At 53.0% G+C, this 24,111-nt stretch overlaps 1 protein-coding gene across 1 annotated transcript in view; it reads right to left on the reverse strand.

Moving 5' to 3' along the window:
• SLC6A1 (solute carrier family 6 member 1) overlaps positions 1–21,560 on the reverse strand; it is a 39,391-nt gene extending 17,831 nt beyond the window's left edge. Inside the window, exons 1-2 of the mRNA XM_057554011.1 lie at positions 21,458–21,560; positions 15–77 (exon numbers count right to left, since the gene is read on the reverse strand). The gene's annotated coding sequence lies outside the window, so the exon portion shown is untranslated. The remainder of the gene's footprint in view (positions 1–14; positions 78–21,457) is intronic.
• Positions 21,561–24,111: the final 2,551 nt, after the last annotated feature.

Below are 24,111 nucleotides of genomic sequence, written 5' to 3' on the forward strand. Positions count from 1 at the left end.
GTTGTTGATGTTACCTGATGGTTTTCTGTGCTGGCTCAGCTCCAGAGCAGCTCCCTCTGCAACCCCTGGGTGAGAGCCTGCAAAGCAGAGGACAGGAGGGGCGTTGAACGGACAGACGGGCTGATGGCAGCCCTGGGCAGAGAGCAGCAGGGGTGCAGAAAGCCTGCCAGCATCTGAGCTGGGGATGGGCCCCATGGAGCTACCCAGCAGGGATGACCACAGCAAGTGCACACAGCAAGGCGCCAGTGCCCGGCGCTGGGAACATGCAGGAGTGGGCTTGCTGCCCTTGGGACAGTAGTGGGGGTGGGCATGAGGGTGACGTGAGGAAGACGTTCCATAATTTTACCAGAAGGAAAAGAGAAATCAAGAGAGGGGCTGCAGCTCCTCAGGGCCCCGTGGGGAGCCAATGAATGCAGCAGATATTTTTCTCCATCCTCCATGCAAACTTGCAGAAGTGTTGTCAAAGACCATGTACGAATATGGGAGAGAGTGAAGAAAGTAGGTTTCAAAACAGTTCATTTAGTGTGACCCCATTTTTGCTCCATCCCCCCAAAACTGTTCATTAAAAAAAAAATCAAAACCTAAAATACCAGAAGGATATACCCTAAGACATTCACAGTGAATAGTTTCTAAGTGAGTTGTATTTTCTTCTTTGTGCTTTTCTGGATTTCCATAATGTTCCACATTAAAAAAAAAATTAAAATACCAGAATAAACTTATGGAACCCTCAGAACAAACGGAGCACGTGAGCACTGGTCAGTGCACTCTCAGGTGTAGGAGCTGAGGCAAAGCAACGTGTGGCGTGGGCCTGGCCCTGTCCCAGGGGCCCCTCCCCTCAGCTCTGCCCCACCTGGGGGCACCCTGTTTGCTGTGCACTCATCCCCCCACCACATGCAGTCCCCGTTACCAAACTCCACTGTCTCTTCCTAGAGTTCACAGAGGACCAGACCACCTTCGAATAATCCAAACTTTACCGCCAACCCTGCTTCTCGTTCTCAAGGATGGTCTCAGATGCCCATCTAGATCCTGGCCTGAGCAGGGGAACATCAGAGGGAACTCCAGACCCGGGTAGGGTGACTGCCTCCTGACATCAGGAATGGCAGGAGGCAGCCGATTCTATGTCCACCAGGGAATCTTGGGGACAGAGCAGCCTCAGGGAAGCGGGGAGAGGCTAAAGCAGACCCTCTTTTGGGGAGGAAGGGTCAACCATCAACTGTTAAGACAATGATGCCCTTAACTGTCTCCACGATTTAACCTTATGGGTACCAGCCTCCATATTTGTTCAAAATGATCCAACCACTTTGCACCAGGGCTGGTCACCTGACCCTGGCAAGTCAATCAAGCCTCCTTCCCTGGGAATCTGGTGCAGGGCTGAGAAAGAAGGCAGTCTCTCCAGCGACTTGGAAACTCTGAGGCAGCCATCTTTTGCCCACCTTGTCCTCAGAGCAGCAGAGAGAGTTGGTCGGCTGAGGATGTAGGAAAGCAGAGATCAAATGACAAAGAGAGGGTCTTCAAGGCATTCTACTCTGCGGTTCCAGGCTTTCTTAAGACTGGCTACGTTCCTGCTCTCGGAGTTTACAAAGCATCCCCGTGGTTGTAAAACAAATTCCCCAATTTTGCAGGTTGGGTCCGGGGTTCCTGCTACAATCCTGAATCTCTGCACACACCCCTGTGTTCTGCAGCAACAGCAACTTCTGGCCTTCATTCTGGGTTTCCTTGTTGATTCTCAGGGAGACTCAAATCAAACCAAACTCTAAAATCTACTGGGCTTTGGAAACTGGTGTGTGCACTGGGCCACAGAATCATCTGACACCATTCAGAGAGAGAGGTAGAAAGATGGCAGGGCGTGTTGAGCCTGGTGGAACGAGGTGTGTATATCCTTTGAGGGAACCATTCAAGGCTGAGGGAGGAGAGCTCCGGCTCACCAGGAAGTTTATTCCGTCGTCTTCTCCATGAGTATATTGAAGCCCTCCGGAGAGATCAAAGAGGGTAGCTGCTCCAAAGAACTCACCACGAGGAAGACATATGTGCAATTTCCAGAACTAGGGAAAGTATTCAGATTCAGCCAAACGTCTGTAACTTCCCTATGAGGAGCCACACAACCACATGTGGAGTTTTCCAGGATCAAGAATGTAAAGCCAGGAGTTAATATAACTGATGCTTCTTTGAGGAATCAGACTGAGAAGGCCCTTCTTGCAAGGACCAGCCCAGGCCTAAATCAGACAGACCTTCGCTCCCTCCGACACTTAACGTTGGGCGAGTTACGTTACCTCTTTGATCCTCATCTGTAAAATGGGGGGAAAATAATGCCTCCCTCCAAGGGTTGTGGGAAGATTAAATGAGACATGCCTGTAAAGCATGGGAAAGAACACCCGGCTCACAGTGAGGGTGCAGGGAATCTCAGCCATTATCATCATTGTGATTGCTGCCATCTGTGTACGGATCGTGGCTCTTAATCTCGTGTTCTCAGTTTCCCAGAAGGCCACAGAGATGATGATGATGTAACAACAATAACTGTAATAAGAACAGCAGCTAACATTTATTGAGGGCTTATTATTCAGGCCCTGGAGAGACTTTCAGCATTTTCAGAAGCCAGATATAAATCAATCTTTTAGTCGTCATGGGGAATACTAGCTAATAAAAATGTCAAGCCCTTTGCTTTGGGCTGTCTTTATACCAGCTCCGAGTGGTCTAGCTGATCACCTTGGGCCAGTCAGAAGCCAGCAGCGGTACCTTTGTGTGTCTGGTTAATAAGAAAAAGTATTATTCTGTAGTAAATAAAATCTGGTAAGAAAAGAAATTCCAAAACATCTCAGCGATGGGAGGAAAATGATAAAGGGCCCCCATTAGTGAAAAAGCCTGGGACCCAGTGCTAACCCAGAGCGGCTCCGGGAAGCGGCCTCATTCACGCACTGCTCAGGGAACTTTAATTCCTGACCCGGCTGGTTCACCTGTCGCCCCCTCCCCCATGAAGAACAGCACACAGAAAGCACAGGCACATGCATGTTCATGGCAAGGGAACCCACTGTCTTTCTAGAAAATTAATGATCTCTGAAGCAGAAGCAACCTTTTCACCGGTGTTACTCTCTCTTTCCTGAAACTGGCACCCGTGCTCCGCAGCGCTGGTGCGGCTTGGGGTCGGAGGATGGCTCTGCGGGTCGGAGGCAGGGAGGCCCCACCTCTCTTTCCTCTTCCTCCTTTATCTGCTGGCGGAGCTGGTGGAAGGAGAGGCCTCACCACCTCATGATTTGAAGCATGTTTCCAAGGACTTCTTCTAGAGTCTCCCCATTCTTCCTCGTGAGATGGCAATATTCTGCAGACCAAGAATCCAGTCGTTCACGTGCCACCATTCACTGAACTCCACCAAAGCAACGTTCTGAATGGTACGGTTAACATGAGACCACAAGTGACAAGTCCTCTGTATTCACTCACCTTCACACCTTCATTCATTCAACACGCATTTACTGAGCTCGTTCCAAGAGCTGAACTGGCGATGGGACAGTTGTTCCAAGCGTTTTGCATCCTGAACTACACACTGGTCACCAGAGTTTGAACCAGTGATCTAACAGGTGCCAGCAGAAAGATTCTATTTTGTAACTACATACTGAGAGCCTAATGTGTGCACGGAGCTGGGCTGGATGGTCAGGTGGCAAGGATTAATAAGACAAGGTTCCTGACCTTGACAAGGTCACAGCCTTTAAAGAGAAATAGCTCTGCTACAGTTATTCATAATACTCTGTGATAAGTGCTACAAGACTGTATGAACCAGACAGGCCTAGAAGGAATGATTTAATTCAGCCAAAGAAGGTATTCCAGATGAAGGGACATTTGAGCTGGGTTTTGAAGGTTGTATAGGTGTTCACAGGCTCAAAAAGAGGGAAAGGGCATCCCAAGTAGAGGGAAACACATGAACAAAGGTAGGGAGGTTTGAAGCTAGCAAGTTTAGTTTGTGAAGGGACTCAAAAGCCAGGCTAGGGAACTCAGGGACCAACTGCAGGGATGGGACAGGGGTGACAATGTGATCAAGTTCATATTATAGAAGAAGACTCACTCAGGGAGGCTCTGGGGAGACTGGAGTTAGAGAAAGAGATTTGAAACAGGAAGGTGCTAAAGATGTTCCCATGATGCCCCATCCTTCCTCAATGAGCACCATCGATAAAAATGGGGCCAAACCAAGCAGGAAGAATATGTCTGCCAATCCCTGAATGAGGAAATGCTTTGTAAGGAAAAGAAAACATGTGGAGTCTGGAAGCTCTAGATCAGGAGTGGCAAAATGGGTCAAAATTGGCCCGTGGGCTTGTTTTATTTGGCCTGAACAAAATTTTTTTTCAGTTTGAAATGTGATGCTCTAGGATACAGCATTTTAACGAGAGGGAATAGCAGCAAGTGCAAAGGCCCTGAGACAGGAATAAGTTTGGCATGTTTGAGAGACGGCATGGAGGCCAGGGTCGCAGGAGTCCCAGGGCAGGAGGGGACAGATCTAGTTAGAGGCAGGCAGGGGCTAGATCATGCAAAGTCTCAGAGACCACGGCAAGGAGCTCAGATTTTATTCTAAAGGGGAAGGGAGAAAGTGGAGGGTTTAAGTGGTGGTGGTGGCCTGACTTACATTTATGAGTCTCACCCTGGCTGCCCAGAAGAGGCTGCCCAAGAGCAAGGGTGGGAGCGGGGAGGCTCCTTAAGAGCTGAGAGTCCACGCGAGGGATGATGGTGGCTTGAACGGTGGCAGCTAGGCCAGAGACGGTGAGGAGTGGATGGGGATCTATTTTGGAGGTGGGGCCCTGCAAGCCTTGCTGGAGGATTGGCTGTCAGCAGCCCAGCCCTAGGCCAGATGGCAGGCTGGGGGAGGGGAGCATGTGGCAGCTGCCTTGGACAATCCCCCTCTGTCCTACTGCATCAGAGGGATGGGTGGCTGCGTGGGGTAGGGACCTGGGCAGAGGCGGAAAGGCCAAGGCCAAGTCTCAGGCTGTCATTGTCTAGGGCCAGGGCTGGGCCCAGAACCCACTGGGAGCGAGTGGGGCACCGGGAAGAGCCAGAGGCGGGGAGGGGGAGCTGCGGGCCGGGAGGGGGCTGCTCCCCCCCGTGACGCTGTGCACACTCCTGCTTTGTTTGGCTCCCGTTCTGTAATTACAGAAATTACAGAGCCTTGCTTCAGACTGCAATCACTCTACTCCCTTTTATTTCTTTTTGAAACTCTGCGGTTCAAGAAAAAAAATTAATATTGGGTTTGGCAGCATGCCAAGCGGAAACATAATACAGTTTATTCTCTCCTTTAGGGAGAAACGCTAGGCTCAGTCCATTGGACAAGGCTTTATTGAGCGTCTGTTGTGCACCCAGACCCATGCCAGCTCCTGCCAAGGGAGAAGAGCCAGCATTTATTGAGCGCCTGTTGTGTGCCAGGCACTTCACAGGTGTTACGTCATCCAGTCCTCCTCCCACCTCTAGAAGCCAAGGGCTATTTCACCCATCTGACAGATGAGGAAACTAAGGCTTGCCAGCCTGAGGCTACTGTAAAGGAGTCTCACACGGCTCAGTGATTCAGAGCCTCGCTACTCAAAGTGTGGTTCTCCGTGGGCAGCAACAGCATCACTGGCAGCCTGTTAGAAATGCAGAGTCCTAGGCTCCACTCCAGACCCACAGAATCAGAAGCTGCACTTTAACAAGGTCCCAGGGATTCAGGTGCACACGGCAGCTTCAGAGGCTGTAGGTTATGGGTGACCCTGATTATTTCATGGAGCTTGATTCAAATCCCTGCGTGACCAGGGGCTAGATATTTAGCTTGTTTGAGCCTCAGTTTCCTTGCCTGCAAATATGGACCCTTATACTTCATAGGATTGTTGTGAAACTCTGAAGTGAGATAATGCATGGAATGAGGCCAGGGAAAGCAGAGGGCCTGGCACACAGGAAGCACTCAATAAATAGCAGCTCAGATTGCCATTCAAAGAGATGAATGGCCACGGAAGTGCTTTGTAATCGAAAAACGCCATACAAATGTGAGGACCAATTAATAGCTGATGATCCGGTGCAGAAGGGTAGAGGGAGGGTGGATTGTGCAGGTGGAGGGCAGGTGCTGTGGGCAGCCCTTGCCACGATTGCCCTGGAGGTCAGCGACGGCTCCCTGGAGAAGGTGCTCTGATGGAGAAGGGGCAGCTGGAGAGGATCTCCAAGGCCTCAGGGCTTAGGCCTCAGAGGCCTGAGCCCAGTCTGGGGGTGAGGAGTCAATCTTTGCCAGGGTGCAAGCTGCAGGCAAAACGGATGGCTGCAGGTCCAGGAGTTAGGCTCTCATCCTTGGACCAGTGGGGCTTGGGGCCAGGACCAAGGCAGCCTCCTTCCTGGTTCAAGTCTGTTCCATGCCACATGGGTACATCTGGCCTATAGCAACAGTCTACAGATGGAAAAAAAGGCCCAGAAAGGGCTGGTGGCTGGTCCAAGGTCACATAGCACATGAGTCATATGACCCTTACAGACCCCCACCACCCCAAATCTCAGCCCCCTGCACACTCTTACTTAAGATATGAAGGAAAGAAGCTTCACATCTAGGTGCAAACCCCTCCGCTGCTTCAACAAACCTGAGAGGTCATCTGCAGCCCCAGGCGCATTTCCCAGTATTAAGTGTTGAATGCCTCTTCTCTACAACATCCCAGTGTGACTTTCATGTAAGTTACATATTTTCTCAAACTGTTTGTTTTAACAGGAAATGTGGCCAATGGTCACCACTTTACAAAGGCCCAGGGCTAGATTTAGATTTTCTAGCCCTTGGCCTGGCCCAGCAAGTGCTAAATACAGTGAAGCTAAAATGATTATTTGTCCCATTTTGCAGATAATGGTACTGGGGCTCAGAGAGGTCAAATAATCTGCCCAAGGTCACACAGGATTTAGCCCAGGCCCTCTGCTCACCTACCACCTGCCTCCCAGACACTGGCCTGGGTGAAACTCTCTGAAGCGTCTGCCTGCTGGGTTCTGGGGAGGAAGAGAGGTGACAGCATGGAAAGGGGCTTGCCTGGTCCCACAGCCCTCGACAGACGATGAAACCAAGGTGCAAGCCCTTCCCCTCGGCCTGCAGCCTTGGAGAGCCTGGAAGTCTGGTTTTCTACGGTGCCCCCCAAACCAGAATGTACGAGAAGGTTAGAGGGCACCCCGCACCAACAACCAGAGTGAGAAAAAAATCAGCTTTATAACAGCTGGAGGCTTCCTGGACTCATTCAAAGGTGAAATAAGTCATGCTGCTCTTTCCTCTGCGGCTGCACACAGGAAAAAGTGCCCAACTTTTCATTAACAAAAAGGAAAGAGAAAGGAGAGCTCAGAGTACGAGAAAGAAGTCAGCTGAGTGCTTAACTAACAATGCCAGGGCCTGCTCTAAATGCTTTATGGATAGTACACGGCCATTCTCACCCCTCTCCCACATTTTACTGATGGGTAAACCAAGGCAGAGGGAGGGAAAGGGAATTGCCAAAGGTCTCCCAGCTAGGAACATGGGGGGCCAGGACTGGAACCCAGGCAGCTGGGCTCCTGTGTCCACACTCAACCACTGTCTCTAGTGGGGTGCCTGCGGAACCCCTGAGCCCCACCTTTAGGGCGTGGGAGAATGGTAATTCCCTCCAGGGCAAACCCCCAAGGGCAAGGCCTGCTGCTCTTTATAGGAAACCCAAGAGAGGCTGCTGACACTACATCCTCTGAGGTCTGGCTTCGTGAAAGGCTAACTGGTCCCCATGGTCATACTGGGCAAACCCTGCAGGGGTCCTGGGAGCCAACAAGACGTCACGTGGGATCCAGGCTGAGCAGCTCTCACCAGGCCCCTGGGGCGGGGGCCCTAATGAGAGTCCCCCAGGAGACAGCCAGCCCCAGGGGTGGCGATCCCCTCCGGGAGTCCCCAGCTGTCCTCCACCTGCAGACACGGCCTGTGCTTGCAGCAGGGAGAGGGCCTTTCTAGGGCCCAGGAGAGGAGGAAGCACAGTTAGCTTGAGACTCTGGAGTCTGCAGACCCCGGTCTGAACCCTCACTCCACACACTACCAGCTGTGTGATCTTGAGCCAGGCCCTTTCCCTCTCTGTGCCTGGGTTCCCTTCCGTGTGAGAGGAGAGGAGTCAGACTCTGGCCGGCAGCATCCTCCTGACTCCCATCCTCATTCTCATCTCAGCCCCCCTGCCTCGCTCACACAATCAGCGGTTTGCTAACATCTGTCTGGCCCCTAATTCTCCACAATGCCCGACCGAGCACCTCGCTTTGTCGAGGTAATTTTCAATCCGATCCGACCTGCATCAGTCTTGCACCTCCAGGGAGCCAGGTCCCACGCTGGGTGCAGAGGGATCGTCTGAGTCTGCCGCCACTGAGCGCTGGGGACAGCTGGGTGATGGGTCGCGTGGATAACCAACATCCACGCGGTAAGTTCTTCCATGGCCCAGATAAAGGGGGCCTGGGTTCAGGCAAGAAACTGGGAGATGATGGCATTTGGGCTGGTGGAAAGGGGACAGAAATGGGGACATTCTTTTTGTAATCACAGCTAGAGAAGCAGGACTAGAATCCTTGCTCCTAACCGCAAGCCTAACTGCTTCTGGTCCATCTCAGGCAGAGAGGATAGGGGAAAAGCATAATGTTTTTAGAGACAGTGAGGAGCCTGGCTTGGTTGGATAGAATCTGGGGTCATTTAGGGAGCATGGCTGGGGAGGTGGCAGTAGCAGCAAAGGGCTCCGAATGCAGGAAAAGGGGGTGCACTGTGTCCTGTAATAAGAAGAGTGATCATGCCAAAGGTTTATTCAGTGCTTACTCTGTTCAGTGCATCTCACAGATGCTCGTATTTAATTCTCACAGATACGGAGACTGAGGCTCAGAGGAAGACAGCACCTTGCCCACGGTCTCAGATCTAGAGATAACAGCTCAACTCCGAAGCCGATACTTTTAATTGCTCCTCCCCATGGTGAGCACTGGGAAGGGGGGAGCTTGGGGACCTTGGAGCCTTTGAAGGTGGAGAGATTTGATCTGATGGTGATTTGGCAAGAACCCGTCAGCTGTGTATGTGGCGGGGACAGGGATGGAAGGACAGTGCCTGAGCTGGGACTGTGGGCGGGGGTGGGGGGCATGGGGAAGGCCCAGTCCCTCTACACAACTTGGCTCCTATCCTGACGCGTAACTAATTCTTCTGTCCTATCTCCCCAGCTCCCCTGTCCCCTCTGTACCAATGGGACCTGGGTCTTCAACTTGCTCTGCTTCCCCCACGGCAGCTCACACGGTGCCAGACGCACATGTGCTCTCCCGAGTCCCACCCTGGTGGCAGGGGACGTTGTTATTACAAGTCCTCGAGAAATGTCTGCTTCGGAGGAGGTGGCACCTGTCTCCAAAGCAGTGGTGTGCCGGTAAGCTTTAACGAAGGTCTCTCCGGAAAGCAAGCGACAGGCCCGACTGCGGGCGTCTACTGATTCCTGTGGTGCCCATGTTCCCACCAAAGCCTGGTCAGGGTCCACCATGAGGTCACAGGGTCAGAAAGAGATGAGCAAACTCAGCAAGCCTCCCAGGCTCTTGACTGCTTCCTGTAAGGAAAGCCCTGGACATCAAAGATGAGAGACAGAAGGAGAGAGGGAGACTGGCGGGGAGCAGCAGAGTGATGGCGAGAAGGGGCAGGAGGTAGAGGGGAGGAAAGACAAAAAGGAAGAAAGGAAGAAAAGAAGGAAGGAAGAGAGGGAGGGAGGAAAGAAGGAAGGAGACGCAGGTGTGCTGTTGATTTCCTCTGTGCTGCACTAGGCTCTGCTCTGTGATCTCACAGAACCTGCCCAAGACCCCAAGGACAGAGGGAGCCTACGTCTCAGAAACCCCCGGCAGAGCCCAAGGCCTCCCCTCCCCCCAGCTCCCTCCAGCCTTCCTAACTGGCTGTGCCAGGGCAGGCTCCAGCACCCCTGAGAACCACCCAGGGGCACAAGGGGACCCGCAGTGGAAGAGCCAAGGCTGCCGGCTTCCGTGCCCTCGTGGTCTGTGAGGGAGTCTCTCTTCCTCCCTTCCTCTGCCTGGTGTGGGGAATTCTGGAGAATTCTGCTCCAGGGGACGCCTCTGAAAAGACCCTGCTCCACCAGCCAGAAAGGATTAATGCAGATCAGGAAATAAGAGTGTCAGGATACCCACCCAGCATTCTTTCACATTGCTCTTTGCCTTTTAAGACACACTTGTAAGAAAACCAGGGGGTTAAATAACCATTCTCTCCTGTTCAAGATGTTCTTCAAGGACTCTGAAGGGCATTAGGATTAAGGCCCTTTAAGAACTCAGATTTGGGAAAAAGAAAAACATAATACTGCAGGGACTGGCTGAAGTAAATGGTGATCCGTAACAAGCCATGGGCAGACGCGCAGCTGGAATGGAGAGCTGAGTCCGTGTCACAGAACGGTACTTTGGTGACGGTGGCCCTGGGCAGCTCCACGGTCCCTTACCAAGCGTCCACACCCGGGACTCCCTTTTCTCCTCTCGACAGCTCCGCAGCCTTTATTGGCCGCATTCTGGAGGTGCACACACTGAAGCCCCAAAGACAAACTGTCCGGACTAAGATCACACAAAATCACAATAAGAACCACCAGGGATGTCAGACTGATGGCCTGCGGGCCGAATGGGTCCCACACGTGTGTTTGGTGGCGTGCTTTGGGGAGGGGGAGTAGGTATGTGTTTTGCAGTGTACTACAAGTCCCACCATGACTGTCACCTTGTTCCTGACCTCTTTACTCATTTCTTTGACCTGCATGGCCCTCCATGGCCTTTGAGTTTGCAATCCTAATATATAGCGAGCAGTCTAGTCACTCCAGAGAGCTCTTTTCTCAAAGTGGTAGAAGAAGGGGTTACTGTTGCCCCTTCCCTAGGAAATATGCAAAATTTGGGGGGCGGTTAAAAAAGCGAGGTCAGCAATATGAGTTTATATTTGGGAAACAACAAATCCTATTGTTCTTTTAATACAGCTCAGTTAGATTTAAAAAAATGTTGAGAGACATTGCTTCAGAATATTTTGCAAGAATGAGGAGGGTGTGTATTTCCAGAGTCGAATAAGGGTCACATTCCTGGGTCTCAAACATTTCCTACAAGAGAAAGCTAATTTTGTTTTTAAAAGACTCAAGTGAATGCTCACTTTAGCCAACACATCTGTTCTTGATTCATTCACCAAGCTTTCTAAAGGAATCTTTATAGCATGAATCCCCACTTCTTTGTCAAGCGAAAAATCCCATGTAGTGAGAAGCATCTATCCATTTGGGAAAGTGAGATTTTTATTAAGTAAATGTTCTTAAGTCCCACGAACAATGAAGAAATTCATGAGTAACTTCCACTTGAGAAGTCAAGGGTACTCAGAGGCTTATTTGTCATGAGCCAAGACAGAATAGGGCAGTGGTTAACGGCACTGGCCCTGAGGTCAAGAAAACGTGGTTTTGAGTCTCAGTTCGGATGCTGCGTGACTACAAAACCTCTCTAAGACAGAGGTGATGATATCTACTTTCACGGCCACTGTGAGAATTACATGGGAGACTATGTAAAGTGGTTCATACAGAGCCTGGTACATAGTAATTGCTTGTTACCTGGCAGAAATTGTAATAAATCACCTGATTAGGGCTAGTATTATTATTTTTTAAGATAGCTATGGGAAAAAAGTCCTGGGCAGAATGCCACACTTATCTTAATGCACAGGCAACCGATAAAAGGGAATGGTTGAGCCACTGGCAGATGCCAATCACATCAAATTCTCAGAGCAAACTGCTCATTAAACACGGTCCCTGAAGTGGTCATGGGTACCTATCCCTGTAATTAGCACGTTTGCTCAAATCTCGTTAAATGTCAACTGTCTTCATCTGTCCACAGAATGAATCTCCCCGACTCTCTCCCGCCGGCCGACGATGGAGGGGTCAGAATCTGGGGGGCTTGGGCTCACTGCTTTCCATGCACCCTGCCATCCAGCCTCAGGAGCAGCAGCGAACAAATGACGCTCCCTCTCCAGGAATCCAGGAACAGGTTGCTACTCTGGGGGTGGATCTGCTCAGACAGGTTTGTGACGTTCCCTCTCCAGGAATCCAGGAACAGGTTGCTACTCTGGGGGTGGATCTGCTCAGACAGGTTTGTGGTAACAAACAAAATGGTTGCTTGCCTCTAAGTAAGCAGGATCCCAGCTCTCACCACTGCTTTTGAAACAGCCAAACGCCTGAGTCCAGCACCCTCTTTCTGCTTCCAAAATGGAGTGGGGTTGTCCGCCAGCTTGCATCCCATCTTTGCCAGCATGCAAATGATGTACTTTGGGGTTTCTTGGGGTGTTAACCCCATGATCCCCAACCCCCAACTAGGGAAGTGAATATATTGCACCAGCAGTTTGGGAGAGAGAAATGAAGAGTGTGGGTGAGAGTATTTATTTTCCACAGGGCTGCAGCGCAGGGTCATTTGGATAGCCGGCATAGAGCAAACACGGTTTCCCCCGATGTGGTTTGCAAATAGGCTTTTAGGGACAGTACATTTAAAGTGAGGTACACCAATCATGCCTTACAAAGACAAAATATTTATTTATATTTTTGGTGATGGGGACTGTTCATTTGTTCTGCTGATATTCACTAGCCTGGAATGAGGATCCCTGTTATTTATTGCTCTTGCACTTGTTTTAGCCAATTTTACTCTTCCAACACCACATCTTACAAGCTGATACATGGTTAGGAGCAGACCCTTCTCCAAGTCTCTTCTCTTTGGTTAATAACAGTGGCTGTTGGTGCTCAGCAGTGGGGCTTGATGCTCTTCCTACCTTACCTTATTTGTTCTCATAACAATCATAAGAAGTAGGTCTGTTATTACCCATTTTACAGATGAGGACACTGAGGCCCAGAGAAGTGAAGTGACTTGCCCTGGGTCACACAGCTAGGATACGGGAGGGCGAGCTTCGACTTTGGACTTACTGTTTCCCATTCCTCTTGGGCTGGAATTGTTGCTCCTGGCCCACCAGAATCTTCATGTTTAAGACTCTTCTCAACAGTCTTTCGAGAGGTCCACGTGCTCCGAGTAAACTGTGTCCCCAACCGCCCTCCTCCTCGCTGTGCCCCCTTACGGGCCCTCCGTAGCCTAGACTCCCTGCAGCCATTGGAGGTTTGAACCCCAGCTCTATCTCTTGCCTGGGTATGTGACCTGGGTGAAGTCACTTCCCCCCTCTGCACCTCACTGTGCACCTCTATGAAGTGAAGGAAATTATCCCTTTCTGCGAGGTTGTAGCAAGGATGCTTCCAGACAAAGCAAGTTTCCCCGCAGCTGCCCTCACTACCAGCCTCTTTCTTGCGGAAGCTCAAGCCCTAGACACAGTCCCCTCCACTCACTCGCTCGCTCTAGCAGCTCCTGAATCAGCATTCAACACACATCACTCTGCCTTGTGCAACGCCATTATCTCCTGAGGACACAGGCTCCGTTGCCATGGCAACCAGAGTCCTTCCAACAACTCTATTTAATGATTTCTCAGCAGCAGAGCTGGGCTGGCTTGGGGCAGGGGAAAGAGTATGGGGTTAGGGGTTAGGAGCTCTGGGTCCCAGCACCTGCAGGCCTTAGACCCCCTCCTCTCTAGGCCTCAGTTTACCCATCTGTAACAGAGGTGTCTGAAATGGGTGGCTTTTGTGAATTTCTCTGGCCTAGAAAAACCTGAGAAACAGATTTCGAGGTCCAGGAAGCAGGAGGCAGGGAACCAGAGTTACTGAAGAGGATTGAAGGTTTGAGTGACATTTTAAATCCACAAGAAGAGCCAGAAGCTGCCTTTGGTGACCACGCTCTCTCCTGCTGAGTTGCCTCTAAAATGTCACTTTTCAGACATTCCTGCAATCTCTGTGACCTGCCACGATCAGAGCTAGGGTTGGTTCAGAGACGAAGTTTTGACTACAGCCATCACAGCCCTCGCTGCACCCAACTTGCAGATGTGCAAACTGAGGCTCAGGGAGGGCAAAGGGGTCCATGGGCACCAGCAACTAAAAAGTCCAGCTCCTGGAAAGGCGGGAAGGGTGGTGCCTAGGGAAGTGAGACAGTCCCCTGCCTGTCCCTCTGCTCCATTCAGCCCACGGCTGGTTTTGCTCTGGCCCCCACTTGTGTGGCCTCTTAAGGAGGCCACTTCAGGAGCCACGTAGACAATCACAAGCAAGAGCTAAGCACCTGTTATGCGTCCCCAACTATTCTGGGCACCAGAGACACCAGAAGACACAGCATTCCTGCTCCTGGTTTATCTCCATGACCCACAGTAGGGCCCAGCACACAGTAGGTGCTCAAAGTTTTATTTGGTCCAGTTGTTGGCCCACATCTGCCTCTGACCCCCCAGAGGCCTCTAAGAAAATCTCCCAGAGCAGCTACCGATGTCCCAGCTCCAAGGAGCGGCTGCGGACCCCATGCTGGGGAGGGGGCCAGTGCGAACGAGGCTTTGTGACTCCTGGCTGGCTCCCGGGTTGGGGAGGGGGCGGTTCTGCCTTGGCGCAGGCTGATAGCACCGCTTTTAGGCACAGCCGTGGCCAGCCCAGTGGCACTATTTAACTCCTCCCGGGCTGGCGTTTTCGTTTAATACCCGCGGCATAATTAACAGTGCTGCATCTGCTCTGTCATTAGTGGCATTCACTGCCACTTGGAGAAAGGGCTCTTAGTTTCCCAGTCATTAGTCTCAGGGACGCTATTATGGGGAAATGGAGGAGGAAGTGGGGCATGCACCCCCCTTTACCTGCTTGGAGAGCTGGCGCCGGGCGCAGGGAGCAGCCAATCGACGTGTCCAGTCCAAACCCCTTGGCTTTAAGGACTGAGAAAGCGACGCCCAGATTAGGGAAGGACCCGGCCCACTGTCCCCCAGGCTAATGGGCAGCCCGCATAGGAGGCAGCTATCCCACCACTTCCTGGGGTCTGCTAGCCCAGGCCTCGGGTCTCCCAGCACCTGTCAGTCAGGGGGGCAACCCAGGCAACCACAAGAGTGCCCTGGGCTCAGTGTCCTACTGAGGATCCTGGGACATGGCTTGTAAAGTGCTGGACTCAGTGCCTGCATCAAAGTCAGAATTCAAAACTGGGGCTTGTACGCATCTGATGACTTGGTATCACAGTGCTGAAACGACCTGTTAGGAGCGTACATGCAATACAATGAGTGCATTCAAATTCCTTCAGTAAAAAATAAATAAATAAATAAATTCCTTCGGTAAGACTGCTTCTTCTCCATCCCCAAGCCCACTTTAAAAAAAAAAAAAAAATCATAGGTGGGTCCTTGACCTCAAGCTCTGGAAACAGCCAACATGAGCGCTGAGAGGCTCGGGCGGCGGCAAGGGCTGGACGCAGGTTGGAGAGCACACAGCGCATGGGAAGCGGCGGCCTCTGGCTGTGGTCACTTTTGACTACGCTCTCACTCAGGTACTCTCCAGAGGCAGCGGGTGGCGTGGGAAGGCACAGGGGGCTGGCATCAGCAAGTCCTGGGTTTGAACTCTGCTGTGTACCCCGGGGGGAGTGATTCCACCTCCCTCAGCCTCAGGGTCCTCCTCCGGCCCATGGGGACAGCAACACTGATCCCCTAGCACTGTCCTCACCAGCCTCGGGCGGCCCACGACTGATGCCTGGGAGGTGCTCCTGCCCCAGCGGTCAGGGCTGGGCTGGCCACGCAGCCAGGGGACATGTCAGACCCTCAAGTGTCCCTGCCACTCCCAGAAGGAAGCCCCTAGACCTCGTGATATTCCACAGTCCTCAGCATGGGCAGCAGTCCACGGGCAGACGGGAAGGGGGCACGGGCCAGGGTGAGTGGTTTGCATCCCATGCCCCCATCCCTTCCCTTCCCTCTTGGGTGGGCAAGACTCCAAGCCACAAAGCGGGTCCCAAACCACCCAAGGCTCACATACAAACACTTGCCCACACCTTTCCTGGTTACCAAGGCCCTTGATCTTTCTAGATGATCTCACAGGACCCCTGGTGTTCATTTTCATCTAAATCCATCTAGATACGCACACGTGTGCGTGTGCCCGAGCATCTGAAAGCAACCATCCTTCCTTTCCCCTGGCGCTGCGACCGCTGGGGTGCCCTGGCCAGATGAGCACACTTCAGACCCCAAACTGGATGCGACGGAGGACATGTCAGCTGCTGGCCAGAGCTCAGGGGAGGCTAGACTAAGATCAGGGACCCTGTCCTTCAAACCTCACGCTGTGCCTTTCCACACTATCTGGCAGTCTTGACCCCGGTGCTGTGTTCTGCCTCCTACAAATCGAGGTTCCTCTGGGTTCCTTCCAAGGGGCTACCTGGTGAATTCGGATTCGGACTTAGGAAAGGTGATTCCCCTCAACTGGGAAACCAGAGGTCAGGGGTGAGGGTGTTCAGGGCTTGCAGAGCCCCTGTTTCCCCACCCAAAAGGTGGAGATAATAATAGTAGTAATAATAATAATAATATTGCTTTCACCTGGAGCTCCCACGGCTAATGCAAACTTCAATGGAAAGCATTTTGTGAAATTCTCCTTAAGCATTAAGTGTGTGTGTATTTCACGTGTGTGCAAAGAGGCCTCATTTGAGTCAAGGTCATTCTGATTTGGGCTTTTTGAGAAAAGTCACTTACAGAAGATGTCTCTTTTTGTTTGACAGAGGACTCTTCTCCAGGATATCAGGGACCATATTTTCTTCCCCTGGCATACTTCATACAGGAGCAAAAGAAAGAACAGCCACAAGAGCTTTTTCTTTTTTTTTTTTTTTTTTGTAAACTGTGTTGTTCTGATGACTGGGAGAATTGTTATCAGCACTAAGTTCCAGAAAACTGCAATACTGATGCCAAATGTCATTTCTCACCTTCTTGTGACTGCTGCCTTCTCCCTGCACAGAACCTCCTTACCAAACAATAAGGCCATGAAAGCAACCTGCTGTCAATGTCTTTCGGGGCATCTTTGACCTTGAATGTCCCTCTGGTCAGAACTCAGTTATCTCCAGAGTTGGCATGCGACACCAATCTTGCAGACACTGGGCAGCTGACAGGTGGGCAGAGCTGCAGGTCACTGTCCGAAGCAGCCACTAACTCCTGCATCCTCCAGGCTGACCTGCATGCCAGGATCCCATCCAGCCCCGGAAGCTGGGAGTCCCTTTTGTAGCCAAGAGGGCCCCTGGCACCCTAATGTGGCCCGTTCCACCTAGCTGCACACCCCCTGCTTGCACAGGGCTCCAGCCAATCGCTCCGCAAGGCCCGGCCTCCTTGTAATTTCCAATTTGTGAGAAATGTAAAAATAGAAGGCCATTCGCTGCAGGCAGCTCTCATCAAATCGGATGCCACTTTCGTGTCATGTCAGATCATGGTACACAGAGCTGATGGCTTCCTCGGCTGCTCTCGATGGCTTCCAGAGCAGCAAGAGGGTGGTGACAAACTGGGGGGCACCGAGAGTTAGGGCAAGGTGGCTGGGTGCACAACATCAACACCCGCTTTAAATGAATCTAAAGCATAGGTCATGAATGTGCTGTACAGGGGGGCACCTGAGTGCAAGTCCAGCGGAGGGATTAGCAACTGAGGGACACTGGGTATAAATTCATCTCTCTGCCTCAACCTCCCCAGCTAGCAAACAGCAGCTATCACGCTACCGGCCTCCTGAGCTGTGGCAAAGCTCAGTTGATGGAACGAACTGGGAAGTGCTTTCTATTGCACAGCTCCTTAAACAGGGCATCGTGGTCCTTGCCAAGTGAGCAAGGCCAGGGCCTTTTCCGTGGCAGGGGTGTCAGCACGATGTGACCGCCTCTGGGCTCCAGGGCCATTTCCTAGGCCAGCGATCTTGCAGCAGGTGCCTAAACCTCTCTCTTCCTCAGTTTCCTCATCTGTACAGGGACAACTCCACTACGTAGCTCACGGGGTTTTGTGAAAATTAAATGCAATACTAGCAGGAAGGCACACAGCACACTCCCTGGCAGATCACCAACTTGCAATAACTCTTAGTTATAACTGTTATTGATGATATTATCATTGGAACAACATTTAGTGGGTTTTTCTTTCCTGTTTATGACTGAATCCAAGTCTGTGCTGAAATATCACAGCTTGCATTCACAGCTACGGTCTATGCCAGGCAACCCTATCTCCGCTATTAGCCAGCTTGCCGCTGACTCTCACCCCCTTCCCCTGCTCTGGAGGCCCTCAGGTGACCTCGGAGTGAAGATGCTGGACATTCGTAAAGCTCACAGAGGCACATTTTCTGGGAAGCCCTATTTTGGGGTCCACATCGGGCCTCCCAGCCTTTCCCCCTCTCAAGTACAACCCTGTTCCCCACCACCTTCCAGCAACCTGCAGAGAATGGGGTAAAGGTGGCAGAAAGGCCCCTCGGTGCTGGGGCCATTGGGGGAGCTGGTGCCGAGGAATGCCACAGAGCAGTGGATGAACAGCTGATGAACTCCTCGCTGAGGGTGGGTGGGGGCGGGGGGCGGCGGGGGGTTGTGGCTGAAGCTCTTTGCAATTGTTGTCGATTCAAGGTTGTTTTTATCGTGGCAGGTGTGCTCTGCCCACCGTCCAGGCAACTTGGCCCGGTTGAGTGGAAGGGGCGGTTCTGACACGGGCAAAGTCAGGCCGGTTGATACATCTCTGTTTCCATCTGGGGAGCAGGGGGATTAAGAGTCTCTAAGTGGGTTTGGCCTTGAGGTGTGGCTGAGCTGGAGAGGGCTTAGGTGATCAAAGGGAAGGAAGTGCTAGGCACGCCTCAGGCCAGGTGACTCAGGCACCCCACCTGCTCCCAAGGACAAAGGGGATGGACTTTAGGACGCAGGGGCCTGGAGGCGACAGCAAGGCTTAATCAACCGGGGGTGATGCTCAGCCTGTGATCCACACCCCACAAGAGAGGGACAAAACGACATCTCCAAATTCCAAGCGGCTTGGGATGTCTCTACCTCAGCTACTGAGCTCACAGCCAAGCGTAGGAACAGCGTCTTTATGTGAAGGCAAGAAGCCGCCTGACACTGTGCTTTATTTAAGGTTGCTCTTAGCATATGCTGGGAAGGCAAGGGAGCAGCCACTGCTCAGACGGCAGTCCGGAGGGGCCTCACTGTCAGTCATCAAATCCTGACCATCGCCCCACCACCTCACTTTATGGAGGTGAAAACCAAGGCCCAGAGACCCATCGAGGGGGCAAAGCGTTGGCCTGGAAGTCAGAAGAGTGGGGTTCAAATCTCAGCCCTGCCTCCTCCTGGCTGTGTGACCTTGGGCAAGTCACTTTCCCTCTCTGTATTGCAGTTTCCTCACCTCTGAAGGAGGGGATTAGAATAGTACCTGCTGCACAAGGTTACTGTAGGAATTATAAGCTGGATACATTGGCAGCTTTCAATACTGCATTCCTACCTTCCCATGCAGATGAGAACTTGCCCAAGGTCACCTGCAGAAAATGGCAGCAGCCCAGCTCCAAGCCAATCCTTCTAGGGCTCATTCCTGGCCAAGGTCTCAGAGGCTGTATTTTGTAGCCTTCCTGCTCAATGACACAGGGAGGTCCATGCTGGGCTGTCCTCACCTTCCATCTATGTAGGCTTTATTGTAAGACATTTACTGAGTGCCTGCTGGGTGCTGGGCCACGCGCAAACACATTCATAGCACTTGGAGCTCCTGGTTGCCATGCATATGAAATCCAGGGAGAGACAGATCTATTGTGCTTCTTTCAGCTTTGAGGGACTTGCTCTTTCCTTTACCCTCTGAGGTGCCTCCTCCTTGGCCTCTAGACGCCCCTCCCAGCCCCATCCTGAGTTCCTAGGGGACCCAGTTCTCACTGAGCCTCCAGCCTGGACTAAAGGGTAGAACATCAGCAGAGATGGTTCCCTCTTCTCTCCCACAGCGGCCGCCTCTCTACTGTAATTCTTAGGGATCGCCCCACTCTCTAGATGCTCTGGCAGACAAGCCGGGCTGCGTCCCACTGCCTGGGACTCACTGTTTGTCCTCTGAGGACTGGCCACTGAGCCAGCGCTTGGCTAGAGAGAGAGCGCTTTCTTTGTTTGCCGCCTGCCTGACAATTTCTTTCTGAGGCTCAAGGGAGGCTCAGCCATTTTGCCCCATTGCTTGGCGGGGGGGGGGGGGGGGGTCCCTCTCACTTCTCCAGGGACTTGTATCATCCTCTGTGTGCGGGGAGGAGGGGGAGGGAGGGTCTGAGGCTGCTCTGACCAGGACCAGAGCAGGGGCTGGGTCAACGCTTCCCAGAGAGAGCATTCCAAGGAGAAAGAGAGAGTACAGATGCTTGTTGTTCCCACTGGCCTCCTTTGTTCTAGAATTTGGGAGTTGGGGTACCTTTTCACACTCCCTTATGAATGCATTTCCCCCAAAGTTCCCAAAGAGAGAATCTAAGCAATACCCAGCACCCAACACCCCCTCTCTTGCCAAACACCCACCTTGCCTGTCACAGATAAAGGCTGACCCCAAAGTCCACTCACTTAGTCTGACACAGTCTCTGATTTGGGGGTGTCACCGAAGCTCAGGAGCCATTTTATTCAGAGCCCCCAGTTCTTCACGAAGATGAGGCTGAGCTTCCTGGGAGAGGGAGAGAGAGCTCAAGCCCCACATCGGGAAGACACTAAGCATCATCACTGGGCCTTTAAACACCCCATCTTCTCCTTGGGGTTCACATCTATTTGGGGAGTAGATTAGCTCAGAGCCTCAGGGCCGGGCAGCCAGGTCTGAGTTCCTTGTCCAAAAAGCAGGCTACGCTAGAACACGGCATCTGTGGGTGCCAGCCGTGGGGACGTGTGGGTACAAAGGGACCACGCATGAAGACCCGCTGGTCACTGCCCCCGGGCAACCTCGGGGAGCAGGGTCGTCCCTTCTTCCAATCCTCGGAAAGTAAATGCCAGGATGTAAGGCAAGAAGCTGAGAATGGTCCCTGCGGTAGCAAGGAGACACAGTCCTCAAACCCTCTGAGGGACCCCCCTCACCCCACATTCCTCGGGGAAAGGAGTGGGGAGAGCGCGTCGTGGGCTTCAGTGCGAAAGCTCAAGCCCAAGCTGCGGTGTGCTTTCTAGCCAACATTTCTTGACAGCTTAAGCTGCCCTAGGACAGAAAGGAGGTGTCCCATTCTCAAGTCGCCTGGTCCCCAGAGCCCGAAGAGAACAGAAGAGGGGCACAGCTCGACCTCGGCGCAGCTGACCCCAGACGGAGAAGTGGCGCACGACTAGCCAAAAGTTATCATTCTTTCCCGGGTCCCCCGCCATCCCCTGGGGATGAACGCGGCGCTTCGACGGCTCCAGCAGAATTCAACACCAGCTGGGGGTCCAAGGGGCCCGCGACCAGGAAAAGGCAGGAGATTCTAGCGACCCTCGTGCGAGTTCCCCCGGTCCCCTACGCGTCCCATGGGGATGGCCGGGGTGCGCCTCGACTGTCGGAGCGGCACCTCACGCTCCTTCCTGTGGCCCGAGGCCGGGCGAGGCGCCGGGGCTGGAAACTCGGCGTGGCCGACCCCATCCCGCCCGGCCCGCGGCGGCGGCTCTGGGCGACCGTCCGCTCTGTCCAGCCGTCCCGGACTCTGCGCCCCGCGTCCCGAAGCCGGCAGCCCCTTCCTACCTGCGGCCGGGGCTGCGCTGCCCGCGGCGGGCGCTGCGCGGGCAGCTCGGCCGCTCCGGTGCGCTCCGGACGCGGGGCCGCTCCCGCCTCGGGCCGCGCTGCGCTCCCCGGCTCCTCGGTGCCTCAGCTCCGCGTTTCTCGCCCGCTATCTCGCCGCTCGCTCAGTCTTCCGAGGGCGGGCGGAGAGACACGGGGAAGAGAGGGGCGGGGAGTGCGGGGGGCGGGGCGCGGCGGGGGGCGGGGCGGAGGGCGCGCGGCGGGGGCGGGGCCGGGGCTCCGGAGCCCGCCCAGCCCGGGGAGGGGGGCTGCCGCGACCCCCCGCCAGCCGCGCGCCCCGTTCCCGCGGCTTCTTCGGCGTCCCTTCACCCCACTCCCTTCCTTCCACTCCTCGTCTTCTCTCCTTGTCTCTCCCGTTTCCCGCTTCCAGTTCTTCGCTCTCCATTTCCCCTCCCTCCCCCCTTTTCTCTCCTTTTCTTCTCTCTTCTCTTCCCCGCCCCATCCGCTTCGCTCGCTCCCCTCTCCCCTTTCTCCTCTCTCTCTCTCTCCTTCCTTCGCCTTTCGTCTGGTGGCCTCTTCCCTGCCTTGGCTCGTCTGTCTGGGTCTCTGCGTCTCAGTCCTTTTCAACATGGATTTCCCTCTTGGCTTTTCTCTCTCCAGCCTTGCCGGTCTGCTTCTGTTGGTCTTTTTTGTTTCTCTTTCTCTGTTTCACCCTCTTCTCTCTCTGTAGGTCACAAGGCCCCCTCAGTGTGGGTGGGGTGTGGGCTCCTGCCCCCTCTCTGCTCCCCTGCCTGTTACACAGGGAACAGTTTCTGAGCTGAAGCAACAAGGCTTTTGATCCCAGGCAGGATGTGTGCATATGGCGGGGAGGGGCGGGTTGGTGAGGACTCCCTGTCTGCTGCCAGGGGGTGGTGGTGGAGACACAAGTGGCTATGCGTGTGGATGGACAGATGGATAAACAGATGATTAAAAAGAGAAACACAGCCTGCAACAACCCCCAGGGATGGCAGCAGAACACCCCCGCCCCCTCACCCCCCGCCCCATCCCCCAGGTACCCTCCTCCTTAGAGTTCTTGAGATTTGAGGGATTGTCCCAGAGAAGGCTCTCTCCCAGCCAATGCTCACCCAGCACCAGAGGACTCCCTCCCTATCCCTTGCCAAGTCCTGACCCCTGACTCCTTTCACAAAGACTCCTGGTAATGGGGCCATGACTGCCCTTCCATCTGGGTTCCCCAAGGACTCACAGAAAGGATCCCTGCTCTCTACCCTTGACCTACTCTTTGCCTCCTCTCTCTGTCCCCAGGGCTGGCATTTGCCGATAGACTTGCCATCCCCCACCCCACATTGCCCGCCCATCATCCATCCTGGGTCCCACAACACACAGTGCTCCCCAAGGTGACCCTGACTGCTCCTGTCTCTTTCCCACACTCTCACCCACAAGCATGGAATCTTGATATCTTCCTTGACCCATCCATTCCTCCCCTCTACTGGTCACCACCTGGAGACACCATGGTGAACAAGACAGGCCACAGACCCCAAGGTGGTCCTGGTCCGGTGTGGGAGACAGGCTTCGGTCAAATAACCACACAGGCCCAGAGTGACAAGCTCTGCCAGGAGCACACATTTCAGGCGATCCAGGCCGGCTTGGGATGGTTGGGAAAGGTTTCCTCAAGGAAGTGCCATCTGAGCTGATGGCCAAAGGATGAATAGATGCTATCTGGATGGAGATGCGGGGCACAGATTTGAGCGAGGGTATGAGGGCAGCAAACATGGAAGCTATTTTTTCTTGCCTGACATTCATTTCAGCTTGTTCAGGCGATAGCACCTCAGTTTTGATTTGGGGAACTTCCCCTTCTCCACGCACATTCATATGGTTGGGTGGAGTTCCCTCCTTTCAGGGGTGGACATGTGACCCAGGCACAGCCAGAGCACATCACCCTGATCTCAGTGGAAAGAACGTGTGACATATACTGCGTTGATGAGAACTCTTCCTGGGACTTTTGCTAAAACTACCGTCAAACACAAGTTTGATCTCCACCACGGTTCCTAAGCCTGGAACTGCTGGCAGCCGGCTTTGTCACTCCATGAACAGATCATATCTGAACATGAAGCCAACACAGAGGAAGGCGGAACTGAGAGACGGAGAATGGACAGAGTCCTGATGAGTATTGTTTGAGTCCCTGGACTCAGCCGTGCCTGAAGGCAGTTTCATTATTTCAATCTCATTAAGTTCCTTTTTTGTCACTTACGCAAGTTTGAGTTCAGTTTATGTTGATTAAAACCAAAATAGTGCAATGAATCCAGTTTTGGATTGAGAAATAGGAAGCATTACTGATATAAACGAATTATAGTAACCATTTCAACTCCTCTTTCTTCCTTCAAGTCTCCTCGATAATCTCACTTACAATCATCTCTCTTTTTTCTGTATTCCTATTCAGAAGTTAATTCCCCTCTATTTTCATTGCTCTAAATGTGTTTTGCAGGAGCTTCCCTGGTGGCGCAGTGGTTAAGAATCTGCCTGCCAATGCAGGGGACACGGGTTCAAGCCCTGGTCTGGGAAGATCCCACATGCTGCGGAGCAACTAAGCCTGTGCACCGCAACTACTGAGCCTGCGCTCTAGAGCCTGCAAGCCACAACTACTGAAGCCCGTGCACCTA

This window comes from Balaenoptera acutorostrata, chromosome 10 (genome assembly GCF_949987535.1).
Source record: "Balaenoptera acutorostrata chromosome 10, mBalAcu1.1, whole genome shotgun sequence".
Lineage (NCBI taxonomy): Eukaryota > Metazoa > Chordata > Mammalia > Artiodactyla > Balaenopteridae > Balaenoptera > Balaenoptera acutorostrata.